This window comes from Artemia sp. Qi Xiang Cuo, chromosome 16, assembly GCF_049724085.1.
Source record: "Artemia sp. Qi Xiang Cuo chromosome 16, ASM4972408v1, whole genome shotgun sequence".
Taxonomy (NCBI): Eukaryota; Metazoa; Arthropoda; class Branchiopoda; order Anostraca; family Artemiidae; genus Artemia; species Artemia sp. Qi Xiang Cuo.
The window spans coordinates 24487849-24502314 of record NC_142809.1 but is presented as its reverse complement, the minus strand read 5'-3'; the positions used below and the strand labels follow the sequence as shown (position 1 = coordinate 24502314).

General features: G+C 31.9%; 1 protein-coding gene and 1 pseudogene across 1 annotated transcript in view; one reads left to right on the top strand and one right to left on the bottom strand.

Annotated features, from left to right (window-relative positions):
- The window catches only part of alien (COP9 signalosome complex subunit 2 alien), a 66837-nt gene that overhangs the window by 35795 nt on the left and 16576 nt on the right, over positions 1–14466 (bottom strand). The gene's annotated exons all lie outside the window — the stretch shown is intronic.
- On the top strand, positions 10468–12801 carry LOC148942704 (AMP deaminase 2 pseudogene; annotated as a pseudogene).

Here is a 14466-nt window from a genome sequence, read left to right as displayed (position 1 = left end):
ATTAGTAAAATAATGATTAAAAATTCATTTAGACTTTACTTTATTGGATAGAATAGCACATTCTTTTACAATACTGGTGTAATGAGTAAAATACTGATTAAAAATTCATTTAGACTTTACTTTATTGTATAGAATAACACATTCTTTTACAATACTGGTGTAATGAGTAAAATACTGATTAAAAATTCATTTAGACTTTACTTTATTGAATAGAATAACACATTCTTTTACAATACTGGTGTAATGAGTAAAATACTGAATAAAAATTCATTTAGACTTTACTTTATTTGATAGAATAACACATTCTTTTACAATACTAGTATAATGAGTAAAATAATGATTAAAAATTCATTTAGACTTTACTTTATTGGATAGAATAACACATTCTTTTACAATACTGGTGTAATGAGTAAAATAATGATTAAAAATTCATTTAGACTTTACTTTATTGGATAGAATAACACATTCTTTTAAAATACTGGTGTAATGAGTAAAATACTGATTAAAAATTCATTTAGACTTTACTTTATTGGATAGAATAACACATTCTTTTACAATACTGGTATAATAAGTAAAATAATGATTAAAAATTCATTTAGACTTTACTTTATTGGATAGAATAGCACATTCTTTTACAATACTGGTGTAATGAGTAAAATACTGATTAAAAATTCATTTAGACTTTACTTTATTGGATAGAATAACACATTCTTTTACAATACTGGTGTAATGAGTAAAATACTGATTAAAAATTCATTTAGACTTTACTTTATTGGATAGAATAACACATTCTTTTACAATACTAGTGTAATAAGTAAAATAATGATTAAAAATTCATTTAGACTTTACTTTATTGGATAGAATAACAAATTCTTTTACAATACTGTTGTAATGAGTAAAATACTGATTAAAAATTCATTTAGACTTTACTTTATTTGATAGAATAACACATTCTTTTACAATACTGGTGTAATAAGTAAAATAATGATTAAAAATTCATTTAGACTTTACTTTATTGGATAGAATAACACATTCTTTTACAATACTGGTGTAATAAGTAAAATAATGATTAAAAATTCATTTAGACTTTACTTTATTGGATAGAATAACACATTCTTTTAAAATACTGGTGTAATTAGTAAAATAATGATTAAAAATTCATTTAGACTTTACTTTATTGGATAGAATAACACATTCTTTTACAATACTGGTGTAATAAGTAAAATACTGATTAAAAATTCATTTAGACTTTACTTTATTGGATAGAATAACACATTCTTTTACAATACTGGTGTAATAAGTAAAATACTGATTAAAAATTCATTTAGACTTTACTTTATTGGATAGAATAACACATTCTTTTACAATACTGGTGTAATGAGTAAAATACTGATTAAAAATTCATTTAGACTTTACTTTATTGGATAGAATAACACATTCTTTTACAATACTGGTGTAATAAGTAAAATACTGATTAAAAATTCATTTAGACTTTACTTTATTGGATAGAATAACACATTCTTTTACAATACTGGTGTAATAAGTAAAATACTGATTAAAAATTCATTTAGACTTTACTTTATTGGATATAATAACACATTCTTTTAAAATACTGGTGTAATTAGTAAAATAATTATTAAAAATTCATTTAGACTTTACTTTATTGGATAGAATAACACATTCTTTTACAATACTGGTGTAATAATTAAAATAATGATTAAAAATTCATTTAGACTTTACTTTATTGGATAGAATAACACATTCTTTTACAATACTGGTGTAATGAGTAAAATACTGATTAAAAATTCATTTAGACTTTACTTTATTGGATAGAATAACACATTCTTTTACAATACTGGTGTAATAAGTAAAATACTGATTAAAAATTCATTTAGACTTTACTTTATTGGATAGAATAACACATTCTTTTACAATACTGGTGTAATAAGTAAAATACTGATTAAAAATTCATTTAGACTTTACTTTATTGGATAGAATAACACATTCTTTTACAATACTGGTGTAATAAGTAAAATACTGATTAAAAATTCATTTAGACTTTACTTTATTGGATAGAATAACACATTCTTTTACAATACTGGTGTAATAAGTAAAATACTGATTAAAAATTCATTTAGACTTTACTTTATTGGATAGAATAACACATTCTTTTACAATACTGGTGTAATGAGTAAAATACTGATTAAAAATTCATTTAGACTTTACTTTATTGGATAGAATAACACATTCTTTTACAATACTGGTGTAATAAGTAAAATACTGATTAAAAATTCATTTAGACTTTACTTTATTGGATAGAATAACACATTCTTTTACAATACTGGTGTAATAAGTAAAATACTGATTAAAAATTCATTTAGACTTTACTTTATTGGATAGAATAACACATTCTTTTACAATACTGGTGTAATAAGTAAAATAATGATTAAAAATTCATTTAGACTTTACTTTATTGGATAGAATAACACATTCTTTTACAATACTGGTGTAATAAGTAAAATAATGATTAAAAATTCATTTAGACTTTACTTTATTGAATAGAATAACACATTCTTTTACAATACTGTTGTAATGAGTAAAATACTGATTAAAAATTCATTTAGACTTTACTTTATTGGATAGAATAACACATTCTTTTACAATACTGGTGTAATAAGTAAAATAATGATTAAAAATTCATTTAGACTTTACTTTATTGGATAGAATAACACATTCTTTTACAATACTGGTGTAATAAGTAAAATAATGATTAAAAATTCATTTAGACTTTACTTTATTGGATAGAATAACACATTCTTTTACAATACTGGTGTAATAAGTAAAATAATGATTAAAAATTCATTTAGACTTTAATTTATTGGATAGAATAACACATTCTTTTACAATACTTGTGTAATTAGTAAAATAATGATTAAAAATTCATTTAGACTTTACTTTATTGGATAGAATAACACATTCTTTTACAATACTGGTGTAATAAGTAAAATAATGATTAAAAATTCATTTAGACTTTACTTTATTGGATAGAATAACACATTCTTTTACAATACTGGTGTAATAAGTAAAATAATGATTAAAAATTCATTTAGACTTTAGTTTATTTGATAGAATAACACATTCTTTTACAATACTGGTGTAATAAGTAAAATAATGATTAAAAATTCATTTAGACTTTACTTTATTGAATAGAATAACACATTCTTTTACAATACTGGTGTAATGAGTAAAATACTGATTAAAAATTCATTTAGACTTTACTTTATTGAATAGAATAACACATTCTTTTACAATACTGGTGTAATGAGTAAAATAATGATTAAAAATTCATTTAGACTTTGCTTTATTGGATAGAATAACACATTCTTTTACAATACTGGTGTAATGAGTAAAATAATGATTAAAAATTCATTTAGACTTTACTTTATTGGATAGAATAACACATTCTTTTACAATACTGGTGTAATAAGTAAAATAATGATTAAAAATTCATTTAGACTTTACTTTATTGGATAGAATAACACATTCTTTTACAATACTGGTGTAATAAGTAAAATAATGATTAAAAATTCATTTAGACTTTACTTTATTGGATAGAATAACACATTCTTTTACAATACTGGTGTAATGAGTAAAATAATGATTAAAAATTCATTTAGACTTTACTTTATTAGATAGAATAACACATTCTTTTACAATACTGGTGTAATGAGTAAAATACTGATTAAAAATTCATTTAGACTTTACTTTATTGGATAGAATAACACATTCTTTTAAAATACTGGTGTAATAATTAAAATAATGATTAAAAATTCATTTAGACTTTACTTTATTGGATAGAATAACACATTCTTTTACAATACTGGTGTAATAAGTAAAATAATGATTAAAAATTCATTTAGACTTTACTTTATTGGATAGAATAACACATTCTTTTACAATACTGGTGTAATGAGTAAAATACTGATTAAAAATTCATTTAGACTTTACTTTATTTTTTTTAGAGTAGAGTAGAATATTTTATTTATAACACTTATATAAATAAATGTCACAAACAGCGCACATGCCTGGCGGCATACTCTAGCGCCGAAAATATTGCCATTGAAAATACACAGCCATTTTCTAACTAAATTTTACAACAGCGAAAAAGAAAATCCTAATGAAAAAAATGCTTAGCATGTCATAAGATATTTCTTCACCAGTCTTAGAAAATGTCGCTTGTTGCTACATTCTCGAACTGATGCAGGAATTGAGTTCCAGATTTTTGGGCCAATGTGACGGATGCTGAATCCCGCTCTCGATGTCGGGCGAATTTCGCACGAAAAGTCTGAACGATGCGTAGTAGGATAATTATGAAATTGAGAATTAGTTGAGAAAATGCCAGAGAAATTTACAGGTAAATTACTATATTGATAATCATGACAAATACTAGAGATAGAAATTAAATGAAGTTGGTCCAAAGAGAAAATTCCTGAAGTCCCATATAGGTGTCTAACTGAAGTTCTGCAATCAATATTAAAAAGAATCCTCATTGCTTTATTCTGAAGTATTTGAAGAGATTTGAAAACAGACGGAAAGGTAGATGCCCAAACCGAAATGCAATAGAGAAAATATGGGTGGACGAAAGAATAATAAATATATTTTAGAATAGCTTTAGGAAAAAAGTGACAAAGCCGAGTTAGCATGCCAATATTTCTGTAAATTTTTAACGACAGTGTTTTTACATAATTATGAAACGACAAATTTTCATCTAAAATAATCCCAAGATATTTGAACTGATCCACCCGTCTTAATTCAAAACCATTCAAAAAAAGAGAGAAGGTATCTGACACTACTGATCCAGTTCGCGAAAATAACATATACTGGCATTTTTTTTCATTAAGAGCTAGTAAATTCCTTGAATACCAAACAGATACAGTTAGCAACGTACTTCCAAGGTTCTGGAAAAGAACTGATAGGTCCCGGTGAGAAGCAAAAATTACTACATCATCAGCAAACATTATAATTTTACAAAGAGGCAAAACTTCTGGCAAATCATTTATAAAAAGAATAAATAGAATAGGCCAAAGAACAGAGCCCTAAGTCACTCCGTAATTAATTGAAAAAGTTTCGGAACAGAGATCACGAGATTTATCAACACAATCTAGTCGTCTCCCAGAAAGGTAAGATGAAAAAAATTTAACAGCTTGTGTTGAAAACCCACAAGACTTTATTTTAAAAAGAAGCAACGAATGATTTACGGTGTCAAACGCCTTCGCGACATCAAGAAAAATCGCCAACGCTTGTTGACCATCATCTAGTGAATCATTAATATTTAGTAAAAGCTCATGAATTGCCAGTTCAGTTGACTTTCCTTTTATAAAACCATATTGAGACGTGTGTAAAATCCTACTATCAAATAAATATTTTTGTAATTGACTATTTGCAAGTTTTTCCAAAATTTTGCTGAAAATCGAAAGTAGAGAAATGCCTCTATAATCTGAAGGGTCAGTTGAACTCCCAGCTTTAGGTAATGCTATAACATTTGCTTTTTTTAAAAGCTCAGGAAAAACCCCATGCATAAGTGATAAATTAAAAATATGTGCCAGCAAAGGTGAAATGCTTGACGCTATTTGCTTTACGGTTTGAGCCGAAAATCCAAATTCGTCCTTAGAAAAACTCCATTTAAGCTTCAGAATAACTTTTTCAATCTCATGAGGCTTAATCTCAGAAAAAGAAAACGAATTTTCTGCATGTTGCTCATTAACTGGAACAGAGGGGGAATTCAGTTGCATATTCATAGTCAATTTAAGTCTAGAACCAATATTACTGAAATAATCTCCAAAAGCATTTAAAATTTCATTGGGCTCTGTAACATTTTCCCCATTTAAAACAAGGCAATTAACACTAATATTCTTACGACTATGAGGACGTATCTTTTCATTTATCAATTGCCATGTTTTTCTCATATCCGATTTATACTCCAAAAATTTCTCTTTATAATATTTTCTCTTCTCATGTCTTATAATTTAATTTAAATTATTCCTAAAAACTCTTAATTCTACAAACGACTCAGGTGTCTGTAATTTTAAATAATTCTTAAATTTTCTATTTTTATGTTTTAACGATGCCAAAATACCTTCAGTAATCCATGGGTCAAATTTCTGCGCAAACTTTCCATGCGAAACTCGTGTTGAAGAATCCCGATCCCGCAGACGCATCATTTGATCAATAAAATCTGAAAACGCAGCATTTGCGTCATCTGAGCCATAAACCGAACTCCAATCATGGTCACCAATTAACTGACATAGAACTTTACAATCAATCCATGTAGGCCTATATCGCTTTTTTGAATTATCCATTGTTGAATCTCGATGTTGTTTATTACTATTATTTAAATTTAAAAGAACACTCACCGGAAAATGATCTGACATATCAGACAAAATTACTGACGATTTTTCAGCATCAAATAAAACAGGAGAAAAAAATATATTATCTAATAATGTAGCTGTGTTAGCTGTAACTCTTGTCGGCAGAGAAATACTTGGAAGAAAATTAGAACACAACATCATAGTTAAAAACTCCTTATTATTTCCAACATCGAGATTCAAAAGATTAAAATTAAAATCACCCGAAATAATAACCGGTTTTTTCAACGCTTACAGATTTTTCAACAGCGGTTCAAAAACTTCAAAAAATATTTTTGGGTTACCCGACGGAGATCGATAAACAGACCCGAAAATAAATGGATTACAGCCCAAAGGTACAACTTCAACAAAAATAGTCTCACATAACCCTTCATCAACTACAGAAAAATTACTGAAAATACTAAAAGACCAGTCATCACGAATATACAGCATCTGACCTCCTCTCGAATTCTGAGACCTTTTACGTAAAATACACTTCATCCCAGGCAGATCTAACATTGTAAGGGGTGTATTAGCAGACAGAAAAGTTTCGCAAACTCCAACAATGTCTATAGGACTAGATGCAAGCAACAGCTTCAGTTCATTGAATGCAATTTGTAGCCCCCGGGCATTTACATGTAACGATCTGATCAGAAAATCACAACTTTTTGTTTTATCCGATAGAAACTCGCCTGAAGAATAATCACATTCAGCTAGATTATTTACATAAGGCATATCTTTATCACTTCCGGTAGCTGAATTAAGAATAACATCTAATTTCAAACGAGAATCAAGAAAACACTGAAAACGATCCATAAAACAAAAAAAGAAAAGAAAAATTCACAGCTTCTTAGTTTAGACGACAGGTTCATATGACACATTGCGAATCTGAACTACGTCGGAAATCGTTTTACACGGAATGATTTGCGAACCGCACTTGACATAAACAACACCTCGTAAAGTCCATACATTTTTCAATTCAAACTTATTGCGCGCAAGCTTGTAGATTTCTTGCCTTTTCCTGGTTAGAGCCTCATTTACATAGATTCGGGAACCTTTCAAATTCTTGCGATTGCGCAGGATCTCAACTACAGAGGCCTCAGTAAAAAATGCAAGTTCAATCGGAGTTTTTATTTCTAAGGTACCTCCTAAATACCTTGCACCCTTGACAATAGATATATCAAGATTCAGACCCATTTCACTGTTAAGACAAGGCAACACTTTCTCACCAAGGTGTGGCACATCACGCGCGGGAGAGTCTATCCCAGATACAATGACCTTAGTTAAAAGAGAAAACTGGTTTATATCATCCAGCTTAGTTTCAAGCTTTTGGAGCTTTGCGCAATTTTGGACAATTCTTGCCCGCAAATCGCCAAGTGATTTCTCAAGCAGTTCAAATTTACCCCTGAATTGCAGATCGATCGCCTCATAGACAGCTTGCGTAACAGTATCAAGAAAATCTGACTTCATCTGTGTCACCGAAGAACTCCCTAATCTACTGCACTGGTCTTCCGCTCTCCTACGAATTTCATCCTGTATGCCGTCACGAAGGTTTACAATTTCTGACTGCATCAAGTTAACCGACTCAGATAAATCCCCGGCTAAACCTTCCGAGTCCTCCGTACACAGCCTTATCGCTCTCTGAACATTTTTTCTGCCATCTCTCAGCGCTTCTTCATATTTCTCCGCGTAAGCCCATCAAATACTCGTACGGATTACAAAATTCCCATGCACATATATGTAAAAAGTTATTTATAACGGATAGGAAAACACCACCATGCACCGGTATTTTTATTTTAGTTTTTCATTGGCATCTGTTATTTTTTTTTTTCTGTATAATGTTTAAGTATCGAATTTATGAGTACATAATCGGTGATACTGTTTATTGAGTACTGAAAAGCAACGCCAGATAGCAGAAAACTTCTTTTTTTTAAATATCAGGTCTAGTTTAACATCTTATTCTACAAAGTCTAATCTTCAAGTCAAACTTTCAGTTTTAAAGAAGTAAGCCGATCTATGACGACACTACATTGAAAATTTTTATTATGACAGTAAAGAGCGAAGTCTAACCTTAAAATGAACTGAAATCATCCTAAATATGAGGGAACTGCCTTTCTAATCATTACCCCAGTCTTGCGCAATAGGCAAATAAAACACTCACAATTACCAACCGACTATATTTGTTACATTCTAATTGGTAGAATAAGTGATACTTGTAGTAATAATTGAGGAAATAAACGACCAGTTCAGCAGCCAAATAATTACCACAGATGGTCTCTCAGATGAATTTTCAACCTTCCCAGTGGTCTTGCTTGGCTGTATTTTGCAGCCAGACCTGTTCAATCTATTCCTGGGTACCGTACCAATATTTTCCTGCGTGCCGTACTGTCACCTTCTCTGGCGTCTTGCGAGGCTGCATTCCGCCGCAAGACCTATTCAATCTGTTAATGCGCGCCGTACTGGCAATCATACCAGTCGAATAAAGAGTCAAAATAGTTGGGGGTCTTGTTCAAAGGTTTAGACACCTTGACAATATCGATAAAATGTCTGCAACTGCAGCAGGACTCTAGAGAGAGGCGGACTATCATAGTCAAATAAATGCTTTCGGCGTGTAAATAAATACCAACAAAACGAAAGTTATTGTACCATCTCCTCATTAGCAATAAAATTTTATTTCTATAGCCACTGACGGCCAGATAGCCGAAACACTCAACTAGTTTATCAACCTTGGAAGCCTCCAAACAGCTGAAAACTGTCATACCATCAATATCAAATGCAGACTAGCTCTCACTAGATCTAGTTTCACGAGAATATCGTAACCCCGGAAGAAAAGCATTTTCTTGAACCAACTAGACCGCTGTGTCTTCAAAAGTCGGATTGTGTGGGTAGGAGAGTTGAACCACGACGCAACCTACTCGAGTTCAATATATGCTTTGTCCTATTATAAAGAAAACTTGCACCAGCCATGAGGCAGCAAAGAGATGCAAAGACGGCTGAAACCTCAAGACATGATTCTGTATCCTGGTTGCGACGTCATATGCAACTTAGTAAAGAACGAATTCTAACATACATTAACCGAAAGTTTAAAAACGAGTTTTCAAAAAACTGTCCAGTGAAGAAGAATTGACGTTTGAAGCTGAGCCAAGAAGGGTAACTTTTATATCTATTAATCTTAATGGTAAAAGTTTATTGCGAAAACAAATATGTAGGAATTTCGAAAAGTAGCCGGAAACTTCTCAAAAATGGTGTTGCATCAAAATGAAAACTGCACCCTAGGAATCACTATAGCCGAAAACCCCATATAGGAGAATTAGAGTCCATCTTGAGTAACAAAAAGATTATATTTCGCCTAAGAAGCATCAATGCATCCCTATTCTTTTCATCTTTTTATTCACCAGGGGTAATTGTACCGAACTAATAGTCGTAAAATCTTGACAGGGGGCTCGTTTTACAGCAAATCTTCACACCTAGTGCCTCCTTCTAAAAAAAATAAATTCAATTTTTGACAAAAACTGGAGCATACCAAACACAGCTAAGTTCAAAATATTTTTTGACATATATTCGTAAATACTGTTTGCTGGCCTGGCCAATAAACACATTAACTACAAAGTTTCTCTCTGCATCTATGCCTGTAGTATCACTAGTTTTTTTTATGAGAGACAATACAGTTATTTATGCAATAATTTTATACAGTGAAACAAGAGATAAAAAAAGCGGATTTTTTTTAATGAGGAAGAAAAGTAAAAAATACTCGAGGAAAAAAGAAGAAAGGAGGGGAAAAGTAGCAGCCTTAAAGTGATCCTATTGCCATGGGTGGGTAAGTGTTAGAGTAAACGAATTGGATTTTAGACAAGGCAGAAAATAATAAAGAAATGTCATACTACCGGAAATTTAACAAAAACAAAAAATTGTATGCTTACAGATATAGAAAAAGCAAAAACTCAGAGGGAGTTAAAACCCATTCCTAATTCATAAAATGGGTCTACCGGTCAAGTATAAGAGCTTGGTCAATGCCAATGTGCTTGTGACATCTGCTTGAACACAAGCTATACAAGACTAGTAAATGAATGGCCATCAAGAGATTATTGAAGCCAGAGAATTTAAACTCAAAGATCAGTCCTCGGACGAATCAGCGCTAGATGACGAGCTTGGTGCAAGTGATGATGAAATGTATCTGCCATATGATATTTCCCAAGAACCGGCAGAAGAGAGCAAAGCTTTTGAGGGAGATGTCAACCAGGAAAGAAAAGTAGTTGCAGCCGGGCTGAGACGGGGCCCAGATGAATTGTCATTGGGTGACAAGTCCGATCAGAATAGGGATGATGTATCTCTGTCACTTGATAGTCTGCGACTGCCCATAGAACAAGGCAAGGCTTTTGAGGCACAAATTAGGAAAAGAATAGAGGCTAACAGTCATATTTCTGGACTTGAACAAAAAAGTATAGAACCAAAAGACGAACTAAAGTTTCTACGAGTCGAATATAGTCCAAATCTACCGCTTTTTACAAACGATGAGAAACCTCCCTTGGATCTTTTAGTGCAAGTCTTAAATTTACGACGCAAATATATGAATATTTCTCAACAATCATTCCCAGTATTAACTAACAGATTCTTGGATTATTTTAATGATCAAAAGACTGTTGTCACGGTCAACGAGTCTACTAACAAAAGCTCACAACAAAAACCCTTTCAGGACTCAAATGTGTCAAATGAAGAGAGCTCGTGTCAACTGAAAACTGAGCTCACGAGAAAATATTATATAGAATGTAATAATGGTGTTTTTCAGATTTATGCAAGTCAGCAAGATATGGACAATAACAAACCAATAGAATTTAAATTCACAAATATAGATAAGTTCATCAGAGACATGCAACTACTACAAAGCGCAATTACAAATGGGCCATTAAAGACATTTACCGTTCGGTGCCTCAAGCTACTGCAACATCAGTTTCAGGTCCACGAGATATTGAACCAACAATTAGAGGCATCACAGCTAAAATCTGTACCGCGCAGAGATTTCTACAATGTACGAAAAGTCGACAACGATCTTCACGCAAGTACTTGCATGAACCAAACCCGTTTACTACACTTTATTAAGAAACATCTAAACTCAGAAGGTAATCGAGCAGTTCAACTTGATAAAAATGGTAATGTAAAGACACTAAAACAGGTTTTTCATGATTTGAATTTAACTTCAGATGATCTGACTGTAGATATACTAGATGTACACTGTGGTCGAAGCGCTTTTCAACGTTTCGACAAGTTCATAAATAAACGTAGTCCAATTGGAAAGAGTAGCCTCAGAGAATTATTTCTAAAAACTGATAATTATATCGAAGGCGAATATCTTGCTAAAACAGTTAAAGACTTTATGTCCAACTTAAAAGAATCAAAGTATCAACAGGCAGAGCTAAGGATATCAATCCACGGAAGATCGAATGACGAATGGAGCAAATTAGCAAAATGGAAAGTAAAGTGGGATGTTTATTCTAACAACGTTGTGTGGCTTATTCAAATACCAAGAATTTACGATAGTTTGAAGTCTGATGGCGTTGTTGAAAGCTTTGGAGATGTTCTAGGTAATATTTTCAAGCCTTTATTTGAGGTTACTAACAATCCACAGACTAATCCGGAGCTGCATTCTTTCTTACAAAATGTAACTGGATTCGACATAGTAGGAGATGAATCCAATACGGAAACAACTGTTCTAACCTCAATAATCCCTTATCCACAAAACTGGACTGTGAAAGAAAACCCCCCACATTGGTATTATTTATATTATATCTTTACGAATATTTGTGTCCTTAATCAGTTTAGAAAAGAGCGTGGACTGAACATATTTGCTTTACGTCCACACTGTGGAGCAACTGGGCCAATCCGACCATTAGTTGCAAGTTTTCTTCTTGCTCAGAGCATATCCCAAGGATTAATGCTACAAAAAGTGCCTGTTCTTCAGTATTTATACTACCTTTCCCAAGTTGGAATTACAATGTCACCTATGTCAGATAATTCAATATTTTTGAGATATTCCAAACATCCCTTTTATGACTTCTTTACCAGAGGTTTGGTAACAAGCCTCGGTACTAACAGTCCTCTCCAGTTTCACTTTACAAGTGAACCACTCATGGAAGAGTATGCAGTTGCAACTCAAATGTGGACACTTACAGCCACTGATCTAGTAGAGCTTGCTAAAAATTCTGTCTTGCTGAGTGGGTTTCCAAATTCCATCAAAACCAGCTGGCTTGGTCTAAATTATAAAGAAGAAGGCACCAAAGGAAATGACATAGCCAAAACCAAGGTTCCAGACATTCGAATTGCTTATCGACATAAATCGTTGCACACAGAACTCTCGAAACTATTCAACGCGGTTTACGGTGACAAAGAATCGGTAAAATAGGTTCCTCTGGCGTAAAACCGATTGCACAGCAGGACTGCCAAGCCCTCATATAAAAGTTTACTAGCAATTCAAGAATAGTGACTACTGATGTTCTATTTAGCGTAAGATTAGACTAAAAAATCTGATCATCAATCAAAGAAATGGTAAGAAAAGGAATGCACAAAACAAAAGACTTATCTCGTGTAAATTATATTCTAGAATTAACACACTAAAAGCTTTAGTAATTACCGGCTTTAATTGGAAATAATTGAATTTCCTAATGCCCAAAATGGACCGACAGCCCCGATAGAAAACAATGTCCCTTAAGGGTTGTTTTCACTAAGGATTAACTGACTCATAAATACGCCGTTGATCAAAGGAACATATTTGTTCATCAAAAGCATCCTGTGCATGTCAGACTGCGTTATGATTTTTAAGTGAAAACCATATTATTATGTATACTCGCTCGAAACCCAAATTGTGGCTCCCGAAATTTACCCATGTGCGGTAGGAGCACGGTGGCAGTAGCATGTGAAACCTAGTAAAGAGCAAAGTATGACCCATAGTAGCAAAATTTCCTAAATAAAATCATTTTAAAAATAAACTTTCAAGTGAAAAATATTTCCCATACAACAACTATTTTGAAAATATTCATTTTCATCCAGATCTAACTGATCTGAAATTACTTTTTTAGAATTTCAAAGAAGAGCCCCAAACCCTCAAATATAAAGTCCAATTGCAATAAAATGCGGCATTGACATCCTTATTGTCAAAACTCGTATCTGAAAATTTACAGAGACCCACACTGAGCAAGAAAAATTACATTTTGAATAACTAGCACTAATACAAAACTGCCACTGAGAATTGAACCTTATCCCAAGATTTGTTTGCAAAAAATCCCACTGCATGTATATTGTGTTGTACTTGTTATTCTTTTGAAGTTATGGTGTTGGCAGACTTGACTTTGAGAATTGGAGAGACACCTCCACCGAACAGTTGAACATTAAGCTAGAGAGTCTAAAATTTTACAATGTAGAAGCTAAATGAAATAATTTTAGGAAAATACTTTGTGAAATAGCAGGTGGTGTCATAGCGAGGAACGTTAGAAATGTGGCTAGGAATATTAGTGACATAATAATTGCTGGCGAATGAGATTTAAAGGAAGGTATTAAATTGAAGCAAGGTAAATTCTGACACTATCCGTAAAAATATAGATTATCTGTCCCCCACAATAAATGGATTTACATTTTTTAGACAACCTGAAGTGTTTCAAAGATTTTTTTTTTTTTTTTAATTCCACAAAATAAGTTTTCAAAGAAAAGTAAAGAGCTACATTGAACCAAAAATGAGCAGTTACAACGTCAAATAGTTTTCCAGGCGTAAAACTACCACAAATCACCATCAATAAATAAATGAAACACAAAACGAACAGAAATTACAATAAATAACCGAGTCAAACTTAAAACGAGCAGAAACTAAGCTGATTAGGGCTGACACCCTCCCCCCCCCCTCATGCCTTCCGAAGACCAGAACACAACTTGCACTTAGCTGAAAACAATCCTTATTCCAACATAAATGTTTCTATTTCTCATAATACCGAAAAAAAATAAAAAGAACACCGTCGTAACCATGATTACTGAAAAAACAAAAAATGAAAGTTTAATATACATATACAGATATTCATTC